Raw genomic sequence first — 11,151 nt, forward strand, 5'->3', positions numbered from 1 at the left:
TCTTAATTACTAATGGGATTCAATACCCAAGCTAGAGTACACAGATAAGGGAGGGACAAGACAGGGAACCTAAATGGAAGGCACCACTGCTTGAAGAACCTTTCTCCCAAAAACAGCCTCAGCTGAGGCAAAAGTGTCAAATTTGTAAAACTTTGAAAAAGTGTGAAGAAAGGACCAAGTTGCAGCCTTGCAAATCTGTTCCACAAAATCTTCATTTTTGAATGCCCATGAGGAAGCAACAGCCCTTGTGGAATGAGCCGGACCTCTCTCAGGAGGCTGCTGTCCAGCAGTCTCATATGTAAAACTTATGATGCTCTTCAGCCAAAAAGAAAGAGAAGTAGACGTAGCTTTCTGTCCCTTGCGTTTTCCTGAGAAAACCACAAACAAAGAAGACTGACGAAAGACCTTAGTCGCCTGCAGGTAAAGCTTTAAAGCACGGACTATATCCAAATTGTGCAAAAGTCTTTCCTTCTTAGAAGAAGGATTAGGACACAAGGAAGGCACAACAATCTCCTGAATAATGTTCTGATCAGAAACAACCTTAGGAAGAAATCCTAATTTGGTATGCAAAACTACCTTATCAGCAATGAAAATAAGATAAGGAGACTCATACTGAAATGACAAGGTTTCTGACACACTCCGAGCAGAAGAAATAGCCACCAGAAATAAAACCTTCCAAGATAACAACTTAATATCTAAGGAATGCATAGGCTCAAATGGAGCCCCTTGAAGAACTCTGAGAACTAAATTCAGACTCCATGGAGGAGTAACTGGTTTGAACACTGGCCTGATCTTGACCAAGGCCTGACAAAATGATTGTACATCTAGAACATCTGCTAGACGTTTGTGTAACAATAGATTTGACTTAACGATAAACCTTTCTCCAAACCCTCTTGGAGAAAAGACAAAAATTCTAGGAATCCTAACTCAACTCCTATTAGTAGAAACATCATATCTTATAAATTTTTCTAGTGACAGGCTTATGAGCCTGAATCAAGGTCTCAATGACAGAGTCAGAAAAACTCTGCTTCGATAATATTAAGCGTTCCAAGCAGTCAGTCTCAGAGAAACCAGATTTGGATGAAGGAGGGGTCCTTGAATTAGAAGGACCTTCCTCAGCAGAAGTCTCCAAAGTGGCTGAAATGACATGTCCACCAGATCTGCATACCAAATCCTGCGAGGCGAAGCTGGCGGCACGAGGATCACCGATGCCCCCTCCTGCTTGATCCAAGCAATGACCCGAGAAAGAAAAGCAAAACAGTAAAAAGCTGGAGAACACTACAGGATGGAAGTCCCACTCCCCCGGATGAAGGTCTGACTGCTCCGGAAATCTGCCTCCCAGTTGTCCACCCCTGGGATGTGGATAAACTGGACTGATGTTAACTGGGGTCAGGCCAGAAGAACATTGTAGATCGCTCTCAGCTCCAGAATGTTTATAGGAAGAACAAACTCTGGCTGAGTCCAAAACCTGTGAGCCCTTAGGGAGCTCCAGACTGCTCCCCACCCTAGAATGCTGGCGTCTCTTGTCACAATCACCCAAGATGGGCCGCGAAGCAGGTTCCCTGGGAGAGATGATCCAGATACAACCACCATTGAAAAGAATCCCTTGTCTCCTGCTCCAGTAGTATTCAAGGAGACAAATCTGTATAATCTCCGATCCATTGCCTGAACATGCTTAACTGCAGAGGTTTGATATGGAACTGAGCAAACGGGATGATGTCCGTTGCCGCCACCATCAGCCCGATTATCTCCATGTACTGAGTCACTGAAGGCCGGGGAGTGGACTGAATGACTAGACAAGTATCGATAATCTCTGATTTCCTGACATTTTGTGAAAAAAATCTTCATCGACATGGAATCTATTATGATTCCCAAGAAAATTATCCTTGTGCTTGGTACTAAGGAAGTATTTTCCAAATTTACCTTCCACCCGTGAGATCGCGGGAAGGATAACACCATGTCCTTATGAAATCTTGCTTGCTGAACGGATGGCGCCTGGACTAGGATGTCGTCCAGATAGGGCGAGCCTTTGTGAAAACTCTGAGAGCTGTGGCAAAACCGAAAGGAAGAGTCATGAACTGGAAGCGTTTGTCCAGAAAGGCAAACCTTAGAATCTGAGAAGATTCTTGTGAATGGCACATGAAAGTACGCGTCCTTTAAATTCATAAATTGACCCTCTTGGATCAAGGGAAGAATGGAATGAATTGTTTCCATTTTGAAGGACGGTACACCAAGACATTTGTTTAGACCCTTGAAATCTAAAAAGTGGTCTGAAGGTTTCCTCTTCTTTTGGGAACCGCAAACCAATTGGAATAAAAACCCCAGACCCTGTACCTGTATTGGAACTGGAACAATCACTCCCAGGTCCGAGAGGTCTCCTACGTAGTGTAAGAATGCCTCTCCTCTTGTCTGATCTGCAGATAATCCTGAAAACAGAAACCTGCCTCTGGGAAGAAAACTTTTGAACTTTAATTTGTATCCTTGGAACACTATTCTCTATTGCCCAGGGATCCTGAACATCTCGAACCCAAGCCTGAGCGAAGACAGGAAGTCTGCCCCCTGCAAGATCCCGATTCCAGAACAGGGGCATGTCCTTCATGCTGTCCTTGAGACAACAGCAGGATAATTGGATTTCTTTCTATTTTTTTTTTATTTGTTTTGTTGAAATCTTTAAATTTCAAGAGATTATTTCCGTCAAGCTAGGTCCCAACGAGGTCTTCCCCTTGTATGAATCGCTAAAAGCTTAGACTTAAAGCATACATTCGTAGAGCAAGGCTCTAACCAATAAGGCTCTGTGAGCTGGAACAGAGAAACCTGAAACCTATGCTCCCAAGTTGATAACTTGAAGGGAAGAATTTGAAATAAAGGAATTAACCAATTTGAAAGCTCTTATCCTATCCTGGATTTTATCCAGGGGAGTTTCTGACTTAGTAGCATCAGACAACACATCAGACCAATATACCGTCTCACTAGTGACGGTAGCCAAGTACACAGCTGGATGCCATTGTGAGCCCTGGTGTACATCCCTTTTCTAATTTTGTCCGTAGGACCTTTGAAAAATCCAACTATCCTTTAAGGGTATAGTAGTTCTCCTAGCTAAGCTGGAAACTACTCCTTCCACCCAAGAGGATATTTGCCCAGCCTCCTTAACTGAGTCAGCTATGGGAAACTTCTTCTTAAATATAGGGAATGCGGTCTTTTCCATTCCTTATAACTTACTGGACGCACTAGGATAGACTACACCGGTAGTGTCGGAGTCGCCCAGGGAAGCTAAAACCTTCCAAAGTAACCAATGAAGGAATTCAAGCTAAAAACCTGAAAGAAAAACAACCTCTGGATAGAATAAAGATATTATTCTTCTGAGTCTCAGATAATCCCAAAGTATTTTCCCCTTTCAGATAACAGGGGAGAACCATTTGGAATAGCATCTACTGAATCAATCACCCTTAACGATTGAAAATAATTCCTCTAGTAATGTCCTCTGCCACATGGGAAAAACATATAATGCATGAAATGCAGAGTAACCCCGGGTGGCTAGAGAGAGGAAACGCAGGATACTGCAAATGGGCCATAAAGTCTTGTGGGACGCTAAAGAAGAAATGTGTCAACAGACTCCTAAGCAGAAAACACCCTAAAAAGGGTAGATGTAGAAAAAAGTGAAATTTTGAAGAAAAAATTGACACACACAAAAAAACGTTACTGTCTCTTTAAATTTTAAAGGTAAGTTCTTAGTACTGTGTGCAGAAGTAAGCAAATTAGCATGTCAACATTATTGTCCATAGACATTGCCATGACATTAAAGAAACAATGTCTTGTGCAGCAATTCCAGATGGAAATTGCAAGGAACCGCAGGGCACTGCATGTGAGAGAGAAAAATTAGTGCACACTTGTTTAATCAACCTGCCTCACATATGGCAGAATAATGACCAATTGCAAATAAAAATCCACATATGGCAAGTGGTACTGTCCCTTTAAATGTTAAAAGTAACGCATCTTCATTTTTATTAAAGCAAACATTGAAGATGTATGAGGAACTTGTCACTCCATCTAAACCTTCAGCTTGACCTAGCAGAAATGTTAGACAACCTGCCTATACTGAAGCTGAACACATTATAGCACTGACTGAAGTGCAAACATTTAGTCACAAAGTCCTCCGTGTCTTCTGATAACCGGAAGTGACAAGAAGAAAGAGTCTCTCTGCATGGCGCCATCTTCCACTCCTAGCGTATCCAGAACTGTTAGGAGGGAGGAGAGAAAGCCTTGGCGCCGTTTACCAACTCCGCCCCTCATGGGCGTCATCCAAATTATCTCCCTGTCACCATTGTTTGAGTAAAGGCGCCGGGAGTAAAAGTCTAGACCTTATAAAGTATCTCAAGATAACATATGCACCACTGCAGTTATCGCGGTAATGTCGCACCGGTAGAAAGAAGCATTGGCTCAGTTTTGACATTGCTAATTAGTTAATGTGTCAATTGATTAACCAAACACTCAATCAGACTTGTCATCAATACATAAATAAAAGGAAAAACATGTAGCCACCCGGTCTCCTTGTCACCCCCGGAATCAAGTAGACAGCCTGGCCAGCAAAGTGTCATACTCCCTTAGTGTCAGGCTTATTTATATTACAGTCAGTGCCTAGCAGAGTATTAGGGGTCTAAGCTGCAATCTAGATTGTAAGTTCCCATGGGAATAAGGCCCTCAATTCCCCCTGTATTTGTCTTTGTCTCCATTGTACTGTTATCCTTGTACCCATGGGCAGCGCTGCGAAATCTGTCGGCGCTTTATAAATAAAGAATAATAATAATAATGCAAGCCCAAATGTAAAAGACTTCAAGCAGATATACTGTCTTTCACCCAGGCAGCCCTATTATTAGCCAGGGGAATAAAGCGTAGCACATGGGGGAGCTCCCCACTAAGCCACAGTAGAGGCTCTGAAAGATAAGCCAGCGTCCTGACTGCCTAAATTTCCCCTGCTAACTAGGGGAGTCTGAATCCAAGTTAAATAATTTAAGAAAGCACTTACCTTATTCTCTGCCTGGCAGCAAGGCAGTTCCCAGGTTTAAGAGGTCCTCTCCCTCCCATGGACCTGGAAAGAAACAAAACTCCTGAGTAAAATGCTTCAGGTTTTCTCAGTCAGGGCAGCATCATTATGGGAGGCGCAGTGAGAATTATGTCCCGCAAGTTCCCATTGCTTTAAAGCCACCAAAGCTCTACTGAAGAGACTGATATGGACTACGGCTACACCCTAGAACAAAGCAGCATACTCTGGCACTACTTTTAAAATAACAAACTCTTGATTGAAGAATCTATTCTAACACCTCACTTTACTTATTCCTATCACTAACGTAGGCAAAGAAAATGACTGGAGGGGAGGAGCTATTTAACAGCTCTGCTGTGATGCTCTTTGCCTCCTCCTGCTGACCAGGAGGTGAATATCCCATTAGTAATTAATGTATAACATTAATGTATAACATTGTTATAAAAACTGCTGCCATCTAGTGCTCTTACTAATGTATAACATTGTTATAAAACTGCTGCCATCTAGTGCTCTTGCTAATGTATAATATTATAAAACTGCTGCCATCTAGTGCTCTTACTAATGTATAACATTGTTATAAAACTGCTGCTATCTAGTGCTCTTGCTAATGTATAACATTGTTATAAAACTGCTGCCATCTAGTGCTCTTGCTAATGTATAACATTGTTATAAAACTGCTTCCATCTAGTGCTCTTACTAATGTATAACATTGTTATAAAACTGCTTCCATCTAGTGCTCTTGCTAATGTATAACATTGTTATAAAACTGCTGTCATCTAGTGCTCTTGCTAATGTATAACATAGTTATAAAACTGCTGCCATCTAGTGTTCTTGCTAATGTATAACACTGTTATAAAACTGCTGCCATCTAGTGCTCTTGCTAATGTATAACATTATTATAAAACTGCTGCCATCTGGTGCTCTTGCTAATGTATAACACTGTTATAAAACTGCTGCCATCTAGTGCTCTTGCTAATGTATAACATTATTATAAAACTGCTGCCATCTGGTGCTCTTGCTAATGTATAACATTGTTATAAAACAGCTGCCATCTAGTGCTCTTGCTAATGTATAACATTGTTATAAAACTGCTGCCATCTAGTGCTCTTGCTAATGTATAACATTGTTATAAAACAGCTGCCATCTAGTGCTCTTGCTAATGTATAACATTATTATAAAACTGCTGCCCTCTAGTGCTCTTACTAATGTGTAACATTGTTATAAAACTGCTTCCATCTAGTGCTCTTGCTAATGTATAACATTATTATAATACTGCTGCCATCTAGTGCTCTTACTAATGTATAACATTATTATAAAACTGCTGCCATCTAGTGCTCTTACTAATGTATAACATTGCAAATTGCTGCCATCTAGTACTGCAGACACATGCACACTCCAGAGCCTACATCCTTGCTTTTAACAAAGAATAACAAGAAAATTAGATAATAGAAGTAAATTGGAAAGTTGTTTAAAATTGTATCTTCTGTAGGAAATGAAAATTGCTTTGTATGCGGATGATATCCTTATCTATATTAGAAACACCTATTCTAATATCCCAAAACTTCTTTCGACTATAGATCAGTTTGGATCCTTTTCCGGGTATAAGGTGAATACTACCAAATCTGAACTTATGTGGATTAAATACCCCAACAAGCCCCCGGTAAACATACCTTTTAGGATTGTCTCCGAATCTTTTAGATATCTGGGTATTGTAATCTCTCCCGACCCTGACATGTGGTATCGTCTTAATATCTCACCGATATTAAATAAAATAAAGGAGAGTTTGAAGAATTGCCATAATCTCCCCTTATCTCTATCAGGCCGAATAGCTCTATATAAGATGGTCTACCTTCCCAAATTTCTTTACGCTCTCCAAAACACTCCATTGATTCTTAAGAGAAATGATATTCTAAAGATCAATTCTGCTCTGAGTTACTTCATCTGGCAAAGTAAAAAACCCAGAATCTCATTAGCTAAACTTTCCCTCCCTAGAAAATTTGCAGGGCTGGCTTTACCAGAGCTTAAAATTTATAATTATGCTTTTCTCGTGCGTCTAGTGATGGATTGGATTTTCAGTAAAGACTATGTCACAGATAACGAATTGGAAAAAAATGTAATTGCTCCATTCCTGCCTTCAGCAATAATCCATTGTAATTCTAGTGTACTACCTAATGAGGTGAAAAAAATGAGAACTATATTTAATCCGCTTCAGGTCTGGCGAAAAGTTACTAAATTAATGGATCTAGATTATGGGGTATCTAAATATATGCCATTAATAGGTAATCCACAATTTCAAGCAGGACTCCAAACATCACCCTTTCAAAGGTGGTCTATGCTAGGCCTACATAATGTTTTTCAATTATTAGATTCTGATAACAAGTGTATTAAAACGTTTAGTTCCCTTCGTGAGGAGTTCAATTTACCTCAAAAGGATTTTTACGCGTATCTACAAGCAAGACACTTTCTATTTGATCTAACAAATAAGTTCGGCTGGAATTGGACTTTAGGACACATGGAAAACTGGCTTGTGTTAGCCAAAAATGGACACATGTCAGTTTCCCCTTGCTATCAAACCTTGAGTTCTTTAAAGGGTACCATTAATTTGGAAAATATTTCTTCAAAATGGGCCACAGTTTTGTTTAGCTCTCCGCAGAACCATGTCAATACTGATTTCATTCAATATTCAATCTCTGCAGTAACACAAACTACTCTCTCCGCTACGTGGAGAGAATCTCATATCAAGCTACTTTTTATGACATATTTTACTCCTGATAAAGGTTTCAGATATGGAAATCTCAGCTTTCATACTTGTCCTAGATGTTCACTACTAGCGGCTAACCTTGTACATATGCTATGGGAGTGTCCAGGGATTAGACAATTCTGGCTTAAGTTACAATATTGGCTTAATAATAAATTGGGGATTTCCCCTCTGACATTAAAATTGACATATATATTGTTCCTTCAGGAGGACTCAAAAAATCGGCATGTAAATCATAGATTGGTTAACATGGCCATCTTAGCGGCTAGATACCTAATTTTTAAAAAATGGAAAAGCAAGAAGACCCCCAGTATTCCGGAGGTCAAGAATTGTCTGAAAAAACAATGTATCCTAGAGCAGGTCGATACCAACTTAACTGATGAACAAGACATTTCTGTATTCTTTTCAAAATGGTCATCTTTTATCAAAACCCTTTCCCCTAATGAAATTGATTATTTAATTTATCCATTTCGAAATTCTGAACTTGTACTGTTAAAGCTTTGGTAAACAGTTCTATGCCATTTATGTTCATTCATCTTATCTCCCTTTCTTTTTTTTCTTTTTTTTTTTTTTTTTGTTGTTGTTGTTTGTTTGTCCGTTTGTTTGGTTTTTTTTATGTTTGTGGATTTGTTTTGAGTTGAGGGGTGTCCCCCATATTGGGTTATGTGGAGCTACTAGAAAAAGTTAGAGGTTCTATTTTTTGCACATCGGGCAAAATCAGTTATCTGCCCTAGAGAAATTGTTGTTTCTTTTTTTTGTTTAAGACATGTTGGTATTTATTTATTTTTCTACTTTTTTGCTTTATCTGCAATGTCTGGATTTATTTGTACTATGCCTATTACGATACCAGATGTAATGAATTCATTTGTTTTGTATACTTATTTTGAACCTCAACAATAAAAAAAAATAAAAAAAAATTGTATCTTCTGTCTGAATCATCGCAGATTCAGACAGAAAAAAGGTGTTTCTTTTACAAGATATGACGAGTCCACAGATTTCATCCTTATGGGATTACGCCTCCTGGTCAGCAGGAGGAGGCAAAGCGCTCCACAGCAGAGCTGTATATATAGCTCCTCCTTTCTCTCCCACTCCAGTCATTCTCTTTGCCTGTGTTAGTGATAGGAAGAGGCAAAGTGAGGTGCTAGTTATAGATTCTTCAATCAAGTGTTTATTGTTTTTATGTAATACCACAGTGTATTATGTTATTCTGGGGTGTAGCCTAGACCAAATCAGTCTCTTCCATAACAATAAGAGAAGCATTTGGTGGTGTTTAAGCCATGGGAACTTGTGGGATTTTATTCTCACTGTGCCCTTTTTTTGTACAAAGTCTGAGGGAGGAAAATGCTCAGGACTTTTTGTTTCCACAGGCCAATGTGAAGGGCAGAAGAGAACTTCACAAGCCGGGTGAGATGCCTTGCTGCCGGGCAGCCTTCTAAAGGTAAGTGCTACGCTTTGTTTTTCTGATAAAACCCCTTGGTGTAAAACAAACAAGCTGGGGGTTCATGGGTCTCGGTTTTGGGGACTCCCTATACATATTTTCAGAATAAAGCTGGCACTTTTTATTTGGTTAAACAGATCCCTGACAGGGGGTTAGCTTTTCCAGGAGCAGCCATGTATTTTTAAGCTATTTCTAAGACCCAGCGGCTTCTGTTTAGTTCTCAGCTGACAGGGAGGGTTCCCCTAGCTGACTGACACTGTGGGGTAGGACCGGACTCCTAATACCTTTTTCGAAATAAAGAACAGGCTGTGGGTAGTTATCCGGATTTTGCATGCCTAGGATAAGGGGTTCAATGTGTACATAGCTGCGCATAATGTTCCCTTTCATATGAGGTACTCCTGCTTTTTACGGCTTTTATTGTTACAGAGTAGAAGCCGACAGGGGTTTTTACCGTTTTAATGTGTGCTGCTGAAAATGTTTAACTTTCATTATTAGCCGCATGGATGTTCAAAACTATCAATATGCCCACGATGGGCGGTTTTGTGACGGGCGCCATTATAGGCGCGCCATTTACTTGGCCCGGTGGTTCCCTGTTGTATACGCCCTCGATGGGCGGAGCTGTTACCCGCCATTGAGCGCACAATTTCTGCTCTCTCCGATGGATCGCCGAATACCTCCTCAGCTTTGTTCACTGATAAAGCTGAGAGGCTTTTGCGCTGTCCGGAGAGACTGGGGTACATGCGACGATTATAACAGAAAAGATAGTCAGCCCGTTTGGATAGTGGCAACAATTGTCATTAATTGTTAAGCATTCCTATTATAGTGGGGAATTTATGTGATACAGGTGCTACTGATAATACCTGGTGGCAGTGCCTTTATCGTTTTAATCTGTTCATACGTTTTGTTTCTATTTGTCACGAAACAACGATTGCAGTGCTATCCTGTTTTTTCCCTGTCTCTCAGTAGTAAATCCTTTTCAGATAAGTCTGTACACTGTTGGCTTACACATGCCCTGTGGGGTTTCATAAGACTAAGCAGGCATTTAAGGGAGCTTTCAGTTTTTTTATGAGAACAAACTGCCTGAACATTAGATTACATACCAGATCAAATGACAAAGCACATCTGTGTTTATATGCAAAAAGAGACCGTTTACGATATACTAGTTCTCTTCTGCTCAGTTATAAATACTTTTCTGGATGCAGGTTTGCTGATTAATGTATTCAGCTTTGTACTTAGAATGGTACAAGTGCCCACATAAGAAAGTTATTTTTGACCACATGCGGTGCTCTGCGGTTCCTTATACCTTTCATATAAAGAGTGTGCACTAGACATGGGTGCTTTCATGATAATTGCAATATCTATTGACAGCAAGGTTATCTTCCAACTTGGGTTGAAACCAGCTGCAGCTATTTGCACCTTGTATGTGTGCTAGCAAGCTGTTTTAATTTCTGACACAGAAATAAGTGCTCTTAAAGTGGCAGTTATGTTTTTTTGTGTTCATTTTCTGTAAACATTGCCTTTACTGAGATTCTCTTTTTATGGCTACAAGCGATATCTAGGCCACCTAGCAATCGGAGGATGGGGTGTCTGAAATGCTGGTTTCCCCTCTATCAGGTCATGTATCCTATAGGGAATGCTATTGGGATTTTTGACAGTTTCTAAGGTGGTAGGAAGTTGTTTCTACTTCAACTAAAGGTTCTACTATCACTTTTGAGGATAGTTGTAACTCAAGGGCCCTAGGGAAATTAGAGGGTCTCCTGTCTGTTTTTATGACCATCAGGGGTTGCCTTCACAACCTGCGGCCGGCATTGTTAGGGTCCCGACTGCGACTGATTCGTAGTTTGACGTCCTGGAAAAATATCTTAGGTCTGAGATTTTCCAGAATACAAGAAGGAATTGAAGTTCTTATGATTGTCT

This window comes from Bombina bombina, chromosome 3 (genome assembly GCF_027579735.1).
Source record: "Bombina bombina isolate aBomBom1 chromosome 3, aBomBom1.pri, whole genome shotgun sequence".
NCBI lineage: Eukaryota > Metazoa > Chordata > Amphibia > Anura > Bombinatoridae > Bombina > Bombina bombina.